Raw genomic sequence first — 10,664 nt, 5'->3', positions numbered from 1 at the left:
CAGACCATTATCGGTAATTTCTCTTCGTAACTCTTCTGAACTTTTTCCCTGTTAATTCGGTGATCGAACTGCCAAGCCCATTAGGATTAAATAAAAATCCGAGACCACTTAGAACGGGTGCGTTTAGATTTCGGGGGCGCGTTGGAGCTGAGTAATGAAGGTAATCGCGGTCACGGTGTTCCAGCATATCCGTGCTTTTATAGACTGAGAAGCATAAATGGACGTTTTAAGGGATAAAAATCGAATAAGTGTAATCAGCTCAACAAATGCCACAGCGCATAAACTATGCGATATTTCGGTGACAAGAAATTGTATACAGAGACTACCGTAAAAATATCTATTTTCTGGCTGTGGATACTTTGTTCTTGAATGAGTTAACGTACGTTAACAGACTTTAATGATTGTCTGCACAGAAGGGCTGGTAGAACGGTAGAACGCGGTAGAACGCCTTATAAAAATGAAGTAAAATAATATGAACTTGGTTGTCCCTATTCAGTGCTGCCGCTTTTCGTGAACAGTTGCAATAAGTTGTGCTACAGTGCGGCAGACCGTGACGGAGTACGTGCTGGCGCTATCAAGTTCATCTCGAGAAAGTTAGTTGTGTGTTCACAGATTATGTGTTCCAGCAATTTTTAAAAAATTCACAAAGAGGAAATCAGTGTCTACGAAGACGGTGATGTGATTAAGTTTGAAGTGAGTTTATTTTCTCGGTGTCCCTTGGGGAGGGCCGAAGATGAAAGCTGCGACGGCAGCTTAACGAGTCGATCGACCCCTACAGCGCTGGCAAGAGACAGAAATGCAGGAAAATAGGTACTCATACAAAGACCGAAACATGTAAGCCACCATACAGTGCGGAGCAACAGAAGATAATGAAAAAAAGAAAAAATGCAGACATATGTACACGCATACAAAAAAAATGTCAGTGATGATGCAGTTTCAATGCAGTTGCAGAACTGCGATCAATTTTAAAAGTGGTTTTCGAGAAATTTCAGCAATATTCACATCAGTGGCATTAAGTGTGCTCAAAGTACGTGGTAATGTGTTTTTAATACTTTGTGTGCCATATGCTGTACGGCATGTTTCAACATATCAGTGTTCAGGGTGAATGCTGCGAAATTGGGGAGTGTTAGTATGAAGGTCTTGTAAGTGTCGGGGGTGAATGGTATTTTTAACTAGGTCAGTTCTGTGTGCGTTAGTCTTAAGGGGCAAAGATAAGATAGTTTTACTTCAATATACTGATCAAAATGCTCAGATGTGTGGGCGAAGAAACTCAGTTTACTTACTACACGTAAATCTTTTTCTGAAGCAGATAAATCTTGTCCTTATTGATTCCAGCGGTAGCTCCCCTTACAAGCTGGCAGTAATTCAAGTGAGATAGCAACATAGATCGATGCAACCGCAGTTTTACATTACATGAAAATAGACATCTATGCCGATTAATAAGGTCGGCGATAGGAATGCTTAGTTATTACTGGGGTTACACTGCCATCACAGCTGAACTGACTAGTAAAATGGGCACCTAACACACGAATACTTTATATAACATCAATTCATTCTGAGCCGAAATCCAGATGAGGTACAAAGGCAAGAACTTTTGTTTTGGACGAAAAAATCGCAGCTTTATTTTAGTAACATCAATTTTAAGATAATTCGTAAGTGACCAGCTTATAAAACTGTTTAAGGACACATTCGCATCGTTAATTATGCCCAGAACAGTCTTAGAAGAAAATGACAAAGTTACGTCACCTGGATACATAATACACTTAGCACATGCACACGTGGTAAAAATTTCATTAACATAAGGGTTAAAAAGAAGGGGGCCAAGGATGCTGCCTTGGGGAGCACCCGCTGTAATTGGTCTGACTGGTGACGTTTGAGTATTTATGCTAACATACTGCGAGCGGTATTGGTAGCATGCTATGATTGTGAGTACTGTGCCCCGGAAGCCGCATCTCTAAAGTTTCAACAAAGGCCGTGTGTGACCAGTATAGTCAAAAGCTTAAGAGAAGTGAACAAAGATGCCAAAGACTAGCTCGTTTTGTTCAAACTCTTGAACATTATACCATTTCCAATAAAGTAGCGCAGTCTCAGATGAATTAGTCTTAGTGAAACCGAATTGAGCTTCGGATGTTATACTATAAGTTTAACAGAAGCTTGCCATTTTCTTGTGAATTCACTTTTCGAGACCGTTAGAAATGCGGGCTACACAGAAAATGGCGTGTAGTTTAATACACATTTTTGTCGCCTTTTCTGAAAAATGCAGATCCTTTCGCTACTTGCATGCGTCGAGGAAATATTCCAGATTAAAGGCACAAGTTAAAAATGTAAGAAAGTGCTGGAGTTAACACATGGAGCATGTACTTCAGTGGCCTAATCTGTAAATCATCTGCATCACGGCTCTTCCTATTGGCCTTATTCATAAAATTTGCAAATACCTCTCAAGGAGTTCATTCATTCATTCATTCATTCATTCATTCATTCATTCATTCATTCATTTTTGACAGAAACCGGTACATTGTATATGCTTCTACATATTTAATTTTCCTGTCTGGATAGCCGAGGCAAAAGACGTATTCAAACGCCTGACGGGGACTCGGAACCTTTATTGCACACATGCCTCAAACAATGGCGCGAAAACCTAAAGTAACACTACACTGATGGGGAGAAAAAGCAAGAAAGTACAAAAGGAAAGAAAAGCAAAAATGTTGTTTTGCACTGACCAAGTACAATGTTAAACGATGGACACGCACTAACAAAAGCAAAACGACCAAAATATAAGGATACATACAAGTGGTCTGCACAATTACAGTTACAATATCACTACGAAGAACAACACGAATACAATAACACTACAAAGATGGGCAGCACGGGTAGCATGATTTCAAACATGAATGCACAGCGTAGGTACGCACTACACACAGCCAGACAGATTGATTTCCTATCCATACCGTACATTGAGAAGGAGGTGTTTCACCCCTTTCTTAAACCCAGATGATGAACTTGACTCGGATAGGGCGGCGAATAGCTGAGGGTATGTATTGCGCAGTTCGGGAATTTGATGGCCAGCTAACTGTGTAGCATACGATGTTCGAGCTCTGTTTTTGACATATTTGCCTTCACGTAAATTATAAGCATAGTTCTGGCGTCTGTAGGATTCAAGAAATGTTAAAACGACAGATTTCACATCGTGATACACCTGCATAACGAGCTGGACCCAAACATGTTGAAAACTGTCAATATCTTATATTTCTGAAAAATAGGTGCGGTGTGTTCATATCTTGGTTTATTTGCGATTATTATTATAGCCTTCTTTTGTACCACGAGTATTCTTTTAAGATTGGTTCTCGGAATAACATACATGGAGTTAGCATACCTAACAAGTCCGGACTCATTACCAGGTAGAAGTGTATCTCCAACTGCTCTGCTCACAAAATATTAAAAGCCTCTACGAAATCCGGCTCTGATACACTTTCCCCGTTAACAGTTATATGGTCCGGAGTGGTGGAATTCGCTCAGTGAATAATAACTGTATTTATTTTCCCCCGTAATTTCTGCGTGTTGCCACTGCAGGCTTCAACATAGTGTTGTAATACGAGTCTCTTGTTTGCCTAAGTTGTTTAGCTAATTCATTTCGATAAGCTTTCTATCTATCAAATAACGAGGGGCAAGTGTTTTGATGAACTTAAGTACATGCAGTCCCTATGGTGAATTTTACGAAGAAAGCTTAACGTCATCCACTCTTTACGGGCTTTTATATGCTGAATGTGTGGTTTATGATGTATCATAGGCGACGTTTGCATACCTTACTGATAACACATGAGGCCATGTCGTATTTGCGATAGCACAAGCGAGAAGAAACAAGGCTGTCATCTCTAATTCTTGGAAAAAACGAGCGCATCGTTTCGTTCTTTTTTTTTGACGTGCGTCTTTGCATCAAGAGCAATAGCAAAACAATCGCTAAGATTAAGGGCTGATAACATGAGCAACATATCGGTTACATCAAAGTCGTAATGAAAAGGTCTATTAACGACTTTGCTTCACTAATGACTCTTGTCGGCATAATGATGGCTTGTGCGCAAAGATGCGAAAAAAGCAGCGAAAAAGAATATATGGTTACGAAGTTCATCACAAGGAAGTTTATGTTAGATTCACCCGCCATGATCATGCTGTAACCGTGTTTACGAATATGAAGAATTCCATTTGAGAGAATTCTAGTATACTTCCTTGTGAAGGCCGGTTACAAACATTAATTGAAGTAGGACCACATATCAGAGAAAGGAGTTCATAGTCCACAGTCATAGCACAAAAGTCTTGTATCGATCCACACGCAGCCCATTTTCGTACTAGAACAGAAACGGTACCATCACGAGTGCATCATGTGTAGTCGTGATGGTGGCGAAAAAAAGCTATGATGGTGGCGAAAAAAGAGCTATAATTGGGCAGCTGTATCACATCTTCTGCAGAACTGTACCATGTTTCTGTCAGCATGAATATGTCAATCATCGCTATATGGCTAAGTGAACATTCGAGTTGAGCAGTTTTGTTGACAGCAGAGCTCGTGTTCAGATGCAAAACTCGAAGCGAAGTGTTCGCTCCAGAGAGCTCTTTCTTGAAGCCATCTACTGCACCATACTCGTTAGTGCTCATTTTAACTTACATGTTATGTGGTACATTGAACTTTCTGTTTTGCTAGGATTTCAGTTTCAGCAAGTCATTTGGACGCTTGAACACGAGCGCACCCTCTCCTTCACGAAGCCTCACAAACACGCGGCAACCTCTGTGCCACGCAAACTGATAATCGTTTCCTTTTGACGAGTTTTTTTTTGGTTGTTGTTAAAAGCAACGTCCTATCTTGCCGTGTCAAGTTCTCTCCAATGTATATGTCATCTGTCTGAACCCGCCTCTTACGCCTCTTTTTGAACCACTTGTCCGGGGTTTCTTGTCCAGAAAATACTGCACCTTCATCTTTTCATGGCTTTTTTGGGCAACCGATCAACAGCCACGACGTCGCTAGCCTGCCGTTCATGAGTAATTAGTTTGGAGGCAAGCTCATTTACTTTTGAAAACAAGTATTCGTTTTCTGTTTCCGGAATGCAGTGAATTTCCAGATTCAACTTGCAGCTGCGCCATTCTAAATCCTTAGCTTCAGCCCTCAACTGCTCTTTGCTTTTGGAATTGGAGTGACGTTTGCAAATTTCCAATCACTGCGAAGCTGTCAGCATGTCACTGATTTCTCCTCGTACCATTCACTGGGCCATGCTAGAAACGTTTCAGGTATTTCGTCCGCGCCTTGCGTCTTTTTTTTTTTTGCTTCTGAGTTCAACAGGATAGCTAACACATCTACTTAAATTGTACAGATATCCCTGTTTGCAGACTGTTTACGGAAGAAAAATGTGGTCTCTAGCCGTGATCATCAATGAATAGCAAACTGAAAAAAATGACTTTGGTCAAGAAGTTTGGATCACTTTCAATCTCTTTTTTTAAATCCCTACTCAAATTTAATCGAATGTTCTTTTGATCTTGTCTGAGAATGCGAGGAAGAAATTTAGCGGAAACACGTCTCATTTGCAACTGCTCAGTCAAAATTCGCTGACGTGAGCTCCAACTCACCCCTGTCTCTTTTGAAATTTGGTCGATCGTGAAACGACGATCTTTGTTCATTTTTTGACAGAATTTTCAACGTTTTCATCGTTTCGAGACGTTGAAGGACGCCCAGAACGAGCATGGTCTTAGACACTCATCTCACCACATTTGAAGCGCCCAAACCACTCGAAAACTTGTGTGCGGCTCATAGCATCCTCTTTAAAAGCGTGTTGCAACATTTGGTAAGCTTCCGTTGCCGATTTTTCAACCAGGAAACAAAACTTCAAACACACTCTCTGTTCTTTTAAATTTGCCATAAAGATTTCGCAGGCGGAGCAAAACAACTGCAAGCGAAACACAACACTACGCTCAAATGTTTGCCTACAAATTTATGTCGTCTGCACAACTGTTTCGTGAAGGTCTCTACTAACCCCATCTAGCGGTAGAACTCTCTACTACGTCTACGAATGGCAACGCGCTCTCAGTTCGGTTTCTTTTGGGTCCCCCCTCGTAAACCTAGAAACAACTGAGTAAACGCTGCCAAGCACTGAACAGTGCAAGCAGGGGAACTTCAGTACGAGTTTTAATGAATTTGCTTTCATGAGTAGTAATAAAAAGAAAATATCACTTGAGGCTGTGAAAGCTATCAAAATAAAAAAATGGCTGGTGGTTTAGCATGCTTAGAACGAAATATTGTGCGAAGGCACAGATCTTTTTTTACGGTGGACAACACCGCCACGTACCTCAATGCCCGATTGAGGTGTCCACTGGCCAAGGGTGCCAGTTATGCGCGTCTTCAACTTTTTGATCGTCAACGTCACTTTACTCAATGTACGCCTGTGGCTCATGCTCCAGTTCCGCGTTTCTGCATGAGTGTTGCCAACGCCAACGCCTACTGCCCTAGTGCCGTGCTTCGGCCACAACGTTGTCCACGCCAACGCATGGAGCGCACATCTCTGTGTCAGAACCGCCACATAACTCAAAGTGCGAGTATTTCTATATATGGCGACAATATGCCTGCTGGCACAAATTCTTATTTACAACCTAAATACACACTAGACTCTCGAAGCAAGTCCAGTTACGTCCGATGGATTCAGTCTTCTACATCCGGTGGATGGCCTGGAGGGGGTCCGCACCGCAGCACCGAAAGATCCACACCGGGGGTGTTTCTGCCCGATAGCACGCAAAGCGCGGCAGATCCAAAGCAAGTGTTCAGTGCCCGCGTCGCAGACAGTAGCGAGACAGATGGGGCAGGAGTCACCGAGAGGGGCATGATACGGCGCCGGACACGACCAGGAAGGAAGGAAAGAGACTTTAATGGATAATGGAGAGGTCTGCCTGGTTATAGGCCTGGCATGCTACTCCAGGTGAGGATGAAAGAAGAGGGTGAAAAAAAAAGTGACATCAAATATACTCAACACTCACGCACTCTCACACGCACAATGATTATCAAAGTATGTTCACTAAAACCGTGTCCCTTAGATGACTATCAAAGTATGTCCACTAAACCCGTGTCCCTTAGAAAAACTAAGAGAGCTTTTGTCCCTCGCTCCTATCTTGCCGTGTCAAGTTCTCTCCAATGTATATGTCATCTGTCTGAAGAACACGACCAGGTTCCTGTAGCAGTGAGGGCGACACTGAGGCGTAAACTTCGAAGCAAGAGTTTTTCCCAGCGCGCAAGGCCACCAGGGACGTCGGAGCCACATGGTGGGGCAAGTACTCGCGTGGCGCGCCGGTGGTTTTCTTTTCTTGAAGCTGTATTATTTCGGCAGAGGTTTGAGCCGCTTGAAGGGGACACCGAGGAGCTGATTTGTGGCTTGCTCCGTCCACCAACGCTCATGTTGGGTGGGCATCTCGACGAATCAATCGCGCACAAACGGTGAGGGAAAGTTATATCCTGAATCAGCTGTGCCAATAAGTCAGTGTTCAGAACACACCGCAGACTACGGATTGAGCCTCAGGAGTCTGTGAGGATGTAAAGGTGGCGTCTAGATGGTTAGAGTGGAGAGAGGATGCTTAATGCGTCCCGAATGGCCAACAGCTCTGCCTGTGTCGACGGCCAGGAAGGGGAGCAAGCGTAAAGAATGTTGCAATTTGTGGCAATAATTCAGAGGAAGCGATAGTAGTTACGTGATCTTCACTCGCGCCAAGGTCGCCATAGGCCACATGTTGCCGTAGTGAGGTTTCAATCGTAGAAGAGACGTCATCCGTCCCCACACTAGACTTACTCAGGTGGCCAACGGATCGTGAGTGTATGCGAGTCATTGACCGATTGTCTGTAACTTGCTGTTAAAGCCATGGTGGCTGTGACAGGCAGGAAACGACAAGCAACACAGAGCGAGATGGTGTTGCAGTTTAACATGAGTCGTTTTCAACTGGGGCGATAGCCTGAGTGTATCGAACAACGTCGATACACTCAGGATATCGCCTCAGTTGAAGACATACATGCAAGACCGCAACGTTGAACCTGTTGTTTCCCCAGAATTCATTCTATAAATTACACACCGAAACCATACCTGTCAACACGTTGCTCGATAGAAAAAAAACATTTTTGTGTCTTCTGTACACTGCCGCTTGTGCAATGTGCCGGAAAGAATTGAACATTGTTTTATAGACTGCAAAGACGTGATTTTGTTTTGAGATGTGCTGCAGAGGGCGCTATAAAAAGATTTTCTCCGATATTCCTACAGGCTGCGCTACCTTGTTGTTTTCCAGCCTGACTTAAAACGCTATGATATGATTCTTATGATTGGACTTCATAGCCTTTGGAAAACGCGCCTGCAAGACCGCAACGTTGAACCTGTTGTTTCGCCCAGAATTCAGTTTAGCCGATTGTTGCTGCTGGTAACGGACATTTACGAAGGATTGGACTTTTTACCGGATTTGTTTCCTCTCGAGATGCGCTGTATATCCCTGCCAACCTTTTAGTTCTGTTACGTTTATCAAGTTTGTGCCACGTAGCGCCTACCTAGGTGCTCTGTAGATAGGTTTTTACACACACACAAACACACACACACACACGTCATTTCTGTACATAACCACGTAGAATAAATACTATGAAATAAAAGAAAGAAAACCTTCGGCGATAGCCTAGTTCTCTTGCGCAGCGGCCAGCGAAGTTGATCTCTTCGCCCCGCCGTGGGTTCGAAAGAGGATGTGTTGCCTACTTCGCTCAATCCGTGCATTTCAGGGGCTCCAAGTTCCCTTGTTTATGAGCTTGTCATTCCAACCTATTCGTTGCCTAACTTTTTTTTTCAGAGATCTGCCTGCTTTATGTTTCATTTTCCGTCTACATGATTCTTCCCCCCTTAATCCGCAGTCTCTGTGGACGCACATTTCTACCGTTGTTAATGCATGTTGCTCTATCCTCAGTACAGCTGTTACCTGTACCACGTGCGAAACCTGACGAGCTGCACACGAAACACTAGCACGCAATTAACGTACACAGCGACCGTGTGCAATCAGAGGACTTCAGCCTTGCCGTTTGTTATCTGAACCCTGACGTTCCGTCGAGTTTGACCTCGTCAGATTTAATGTCAAAACTTTAGACACAATGCCAACTGACGGGTTACATAAAAAAAAACATTCCTTTGGGGCGCTTCAGGGCGCGGCAGAAGTGTTCCTTCGCACTCCAGGAAAGTGTTAGGACAGGTAAGAAATTTCGAAAGTCGTTTCTACCGCTACAAAAGCGTTCGACTTCTCACAGTTTCGAGGCCACGACCCGATCTTGCTTACTTCAGCTATACACGGGAGTGCATCTTTGCTGTAAGTAACCAGGACACGCAGCTTGCTTTTCAACCCTGTAGTAGAGCTCTTAAACCAACCGTAAACAGAAAGAAGTATCGAAATAGGAAGAAAAGGGTTCTGCTTGCCTTGTCCAGATTTAGAACTTAAGCAAGGCCAGAAGTGCTCCATTAAAGGAGTAAGAAAAAAATCCGTGTCATGGTTACATTTAACCAAAACAGTGCTGTTTCGCACGTTCCCTCTGTTGCTTCGCAGCGGGGATCTGAAAGAAAGTGCCAGTTGAGGCGGCCGCATATTGAAAGAGGCCAAATGCAAAAACTCCTGTGTGATATACAGTGTCAGAGCACGTTAAGGAACCCCACGTAGTCTAAATTATTCTGGAGTCCACCACTACTGTGTGCCTCATAGTTCCAAACCAGCCATTTTGTTAAACCCTGGCTGAGCGTCCAAGTACATGCGTGATCTTCTGTTTGGACTCTACCGCGCACGAATGAAAGTTGACGACGACGATTTCTAAAGCGTAGCGCTAGAGGCTGGCAGCTCAGTACGCGGTGGGAAGGGTGGAGGCGATATCCAAAAAATCGAGAAATCATGGGGGCCATTGGGGAGTTTTTGCAGTGTGACCACCTGTACTTTGTTCCTCGCCAATGAAATTTATTATGCGCTCCAAATTATTCACTGCACCAATCTTTACATCAAGCTTCCCCGGCGAGTTTTCGATGCCTTTATGTGGAATTCATCTCTGGAATCTATTCTGCGTCATAACCTTTTCCGGCCTCTAACCGCTGGCGACCACTGATTAGTTTATCTGCACGTCGGAGAGAGACACTACGCACCCAGTAGTGCGTGCATCCTTGGAGGCCACTTTAGTTCATGTTTTACAAAACCTCATAGTGTCTTCTAGTGTTGCTAATCGTCCGTGTTTTGGGGGCTTAATGCTTTAGGTGTATTTGGCTGTTCGTTACTTGTTCACTTCTCCTCTGAGTTCCTCTGTTCAGCGTTGAGAAAACGTTTGTACAAGGATTTATTTGTATGTTCTTCCCTCGCCCTTTATACCGCTCACTTTCTTGAGACGTGACGCATTTAAAAGAACATGTGCAATTCCCCTCTGGCCATGCGCAACGGTATTTTTCAGTACGCTACACCTCAAAACTTTGTTCGTTAAAAATGGTTAAACAAACAGCAGGATTTCGTGCCTACTGCAAATTGCCGCAGTTATGATCCGCTCTAGATCCAGCTGGTCATTGGTGCATCAATCGCGAAGATGCAACTCTTCTGAGAAGTGATGTAGCGGACATTGCAGAAAACACGCATCGACACCACATTCTGTACGATAC

General features: G+C 43.6%; 1 protein-coding gene across 1 annotated transcript in view; it reads left to right on the top strand.

The window, feature by feature from the left end:
* The first annotated feature begins 9,171 nt into the window (after positions 1 to 9,171).
* The window catches only part of LOC149369876 (uncharacterized), a 64,828-nt gene continuing 63,335 nt past the window's right edge, over positions 9,172 to 10,664 (top strand). The window contains exon 1 of the mRNA XM_089559610.1: positions 9,172 to 9,234. The gene's annotated coding sequence lies outside the window, so the exon portion shown is untranslated. The remainder of the gene's footprint in view (positions 9,235 to 10,664) is intronic.

Source organism: Amblyomma mixtum, chromosome 1 (genome assembly GCF_055824585.1).
Source record: "Amblyomma mixtum isolate Tamu chromosome 1, ASM5582458v1, whole genome shotgun sequence".
NCBI lineage: Eukaryota > Metazoa > Arthropoda > Arachnida > Ixodida > Ixodidae > Amblyomma > Amblyomma mixtum.
This window is presented reverse-complemented; position numbering and strand designations above follow the sequence as displayed.